Genomic DNA, 4,647 nt, shown 5'->3' with positions numbered 1-4,647 from the left:
TTTCTTTCCTTATATCAAACTCAGATTCTCTAAAACTTATACTTTTCACAAAGTGATTCATCCTGGTTTGATCGGAACGAAGAAGAAGCTGTGCTATTCCCAAACTTGAAATCTGGAATCACCTGATTTGAAAGTGGGATAACTTCTTCATGCCAACTCCTATGAGATTTATTCAACTTCCTGGTGATTTTCCACCACTTTATGTATCCAAATCAAGCTTCTTACAAAGAGATTCATCCTGGTTTGATTGGAACGACGAAGAAGCTGTGCTATTCCCAAATTGGGAAACTGGAATCACCTGATTTGAAAGTGGGATAACTTCTTCATGCCAACTCCTATGAGATTTATTCAACTTCCTGGTGATTCTCCACCACTTTATGTATCCAAATCAAGCTTCTTACAAAGTGATTCATCCTGGTTTGATTAGAACGACGAAGAAGCTGTGCTATTCCCAAACTGGGAAACTGGAATCACCTGATTTGAAAGTGGGATAACTTCTTCATCCCAACTCCTATGAGATTTATTCAACTTCCTGGTGATTCTCCACAACTTTATGTATCCAAATCAAGCTTCTTACAAAGTGATTCATCCTGGTTTGATTGGAACGACGAAGAAGCTGTGCTATTCCCAAACTGGGAAACTGGAATCACCTGATTTGAAAGTGGGATAACTTCTTCATGCCAACTCCTATGAGATTTATTCAACTTCCTGGTGATTCTCCACCACTTTATGTATCCAAATCAAGCTTTTCACAAAGTGATTCATCCTGGTTTGATTGGAACGACGAAGAAGCTGTGCTATTCCCAAACTGGGAAACTGGAATCACCTGATTTGAAAGTGGGATAACTTCTTCATGCCAACTCCTATGAGATTTATTCAACTTCCTGGTGATTCTCCACCACTTTATGTATCCAAATCAAGCTTTTCACAAAGTGATTCATCCTGGTTTGATTGGAACGACGAAGAAGCTGTGCTATTCCCAAACTGGGAAACTGGAATCACCTGATTTGAAAGTGGGATAACTTCTTCATGCCAACTCCTATGAGATTTATTCAACTTCCTGGTGATTCTCCACCACTTTATGTATCCAAATCAAGCTTCTTACAAAGTGATTCATCCTGGTTTGATTGGAACGACGAAGAAGCTGTGCTATTCCCAAACTGGGAAACTGGAATCACCTGATTTGAAAGTGGGATAACTTCTTCATGCCAACTCCTATGAGATTTATTCAACTTCCTGGTGATTCTCCACCACTTTATGTATCCAAATCAAGCTTCTTACAAAGTGATTCATCCTGGTTTGATTGGAACGACGAAGAAGCTGTGCTATTCCCAAACTGGGAAACTGGAATCACCTGATTTGAAAGTGGGATAACTTCTTCATGCCAACTCCTATGAGATTTATTCAACTTCCTGGTGATTCTCCACCACTTTATGTATCCAAATCAAGCTTCTTACAAAGTGATTCATCCTGGTTTGATTGGAACGACGAAGAAGCTGTGCTATTCCCAAACTGGGAAACTGGAATCACCTGATTTGAAAGTGGGATAACTTCTTCATCCCAACTCCTATGAGATTTATTCAACTTCCTGGTGATTCTCCACCACCTTATGTATCCAAATCCAGCTTTCACAAAGTGATTCATCCTGGTTTGATTGGAACGACGAAGAAGCTGTGCTATTCCCAAACTGGAAACTGGAATCACCTGATTTGAAAGTGGGATAACTTCTTCATGCCAACTCCTATGAGATTTATTCAACTTCCTGGTGATTCTCCACCACTTTATGTATCCAAATCAAGCTTCTTACAAAGTGATTCATCCTGGTTTGATTGGAACGACGAAGAAGCTGTGCTATTCCCAAACTGGGAAACTGGAATCACCTGATTTGAAAGTGGGATAACTTCTTCATTCCAACTCCTATGAGATTTATTCAACTTCCTGGTGATTCTCCACCACTTTATGTATCCAAATCAAGCTTCTTACAAAGTGATTCATCCTGGTTTGATTGGAACGACGAAGAAGCTGTGCTATTCCCAAACTGGGAAACTGGAATCACCTGATTTGAAAGTGGGATAACTTCTTCATCCCAACTCCTATGAGATTTATTCAACTTCCTGGTGATTCTCCACCACTTTATGTATCCAAATCAAGCTTCTTACAAAGTGATTCATCCTGGTTTGATTGGAACGACGAAGAAGCTGTGCTATTCCCAAACTGGGAAACTGGAATCACCTGATTTGAAAGTGGGATAACTTCTTCATGCCAACTCCTATGAGATTTATTCAACTTCCTGGTGATTCTCCACCACTTTATGTATCCAAATCAAGCTTTTCACAAAGTGATTCATCCTGGTTTGATTGGAACGACGAAGAAGCTGTGCTATTCCCAAACTGGGAAACTGGAATCACCTGATTTGAAAGTGGGATAACTTCTTCATGCCAACTCCTATGAGATTTATTCAACTTCCTGGTGATTCTCCACCACTTTATGTATCCAAATCAAGCTTTTCACAAAGTGATTCATCCTGGTTTGATTGGAACGACGAAGAAGCTGTGCTATTCCCAAACTGGGAAACTGGAATCACCTGATTTGAAAGTGGGATAACTTCTTCATGCCAACTCCTATGAGATTTATTCAACTTCCTGGTGATTCTCCACCACTTTATGTATCCAAATCAAGCTTTTCACAAAGTGATTCATCCTGGTTTGATTGGAACGACGAAGAAGCTGTGCTATTCCCAAACTGGGAAACTGGAATCACCTGATTTGAAAGTGGGATAACTTCTTCATGCCAACTCCTATGAGATTTATTCAACTTCCTGGTGATTCTCCACCACTTTATGTATCCAAATCAAGCTTCTTACAAAGTGATTCATCCTGGTTTGATTGGAACGACGAAGAAGCTGTGCTATTCCCAAACTGGGAAACTGGAATCACCTGATTTGAAAGTGGGATAACTTCTTCATGCCAACTCCTATGAGATTTATTCAACTTCCTGGTGATTCTCCACCACTTTATGTATCCAAATCAAGCTTCTTACAAAGTGATTCATCCTGGTTTGATTGGAACGACGAAGAAGCTGTGCTATTCCCAAACTGGGAAACTGGAATCACCTGATTTGAAAGTGGGATAACTTCTTCATCCCAACTCCTATGAGATTTATTCAACTTCCTGGTGATTCTCCACCACTTTATGTATCCAAATCAAGCTTCTTACAAAGTGATTCATCCTGGTTTGATTGGAACGACGAAGAAGCTGTGCTATTCCCAAACTGGGAAACTGGAATCACCTGATTTGAAAGTGGGATAACTTCTTCATGCCAACTCCTATGAGATTTATTCAACTTCCTGGTGATTCTCCACCACTTTATGTATCCAAATCAAGCTTTTCACAAAGTGATTCATCCTGGTTTGATTGGAACGACGAAGAAGCTGTGCTATTCCCAAACTGGGAAACTGGAATCACCTGATTTGAAAGTGGGATAACTTCTTCATGCCAACTCCTATGAGATTTATTCAACTTCCTGGTGATTCTCCACCACTTTATGTATCCAAATCAAGCTTTTCACAAAGTGATTCATCCTGGTTTGATTGGAACGACGAAGAAGCTGTGCTATTCCCAAACTGGGAAACTGGAATCACCTGATTTGAAAGTGGGATAACTTCTTCATGCCAACTCCTATGAGATTTATTCAACTTCCTGGTGATTCTCCACCACTTTATGTATCCAAATCAAGCTTCTTACAAAGTGATTCATCCTGGTTTGATTGGAACGACGAAGAAGCTGTGCTATTCCCAAACTGGGAAACTGGAATCACCTGATTTGAAAGTGGGATAACTTCTTCATCCCAACTCCTATGAGATTTATTCAACTTCCTGGTGATTCTCCACCACTTTATGTATCCAAATCAAGCTTCTTACAAAGTGATTCATCCTGGTTTGATTGGAACGACGAAGAAGCTGTGCTATTCCCAAACTGGGAAACTGGAATCACCTGATTTGAAAGTGGGATAACTTCTTCATGCCAACTCCTATGAGATTTATTCAACTTCCTGGTGATTCTCCACCACTTTATGTATCCAAATCAAGCTTCTTACAAAGTGATTCATCCTGGTTTGATTGGAACGACGAAGAAGCTGTGCTATTCCCAAACTGGGAAACTGGAATCACCTGATTTGAAAGTGGGATAACTTCTTCATGCCAACTCCTATGAGATTTATTCAACTTCCTGGTGATTCTCCACCACTTTATGTATCCAAATCAAGCTTCTTACAAAGTGATTCATCCTGGTTTGATTGGAACGACGAAGAAGCTGTGCTATTCCCAAACTGGGAAACTGGAATCACCTGATTTGAAAGTGGGATAACTTCTTCATGCCAACTCCTATGAGATTTATTCAACTTCCTGGTGATTCTCCACCACTTTATGTATCCAAATCAAGCTTCTTACAAAGTGATTCATCCTGGTTTGATTGGAACGACGAAGAAGCTGTGCTATTCCCAAACTGGGAAACTGGAATCACCTGATTTGAAAGTGGGATAACTTCTTCATCCCAACTCCTATGAGATTTATTCAACTTCCTGGTGATTCTCCACCACTTTATGTATCCAAATCAAGCTTTCACAAAGTGATTCATCCTGGTTTGATTG

Source organism: Brassica napus, unplaced genomic scaffold, assembly GCF_020379485.1.
Source record: "Brassica napus cultivar Da-Ae unplaced genomic scaffold, Da-Ae ScsIHWf_566;HRSCAF=848, whole genome shotgun sequence".
Taxonomy (NCBI): Eukaryota; Viridiplantae; Streptophyta; class Magnoliopsida; order Brassicales; family Brassicaceae; genus Brassica; species Brassica napus.
This window is presented reverse-complemented; position numbering follows the sequence as displayed.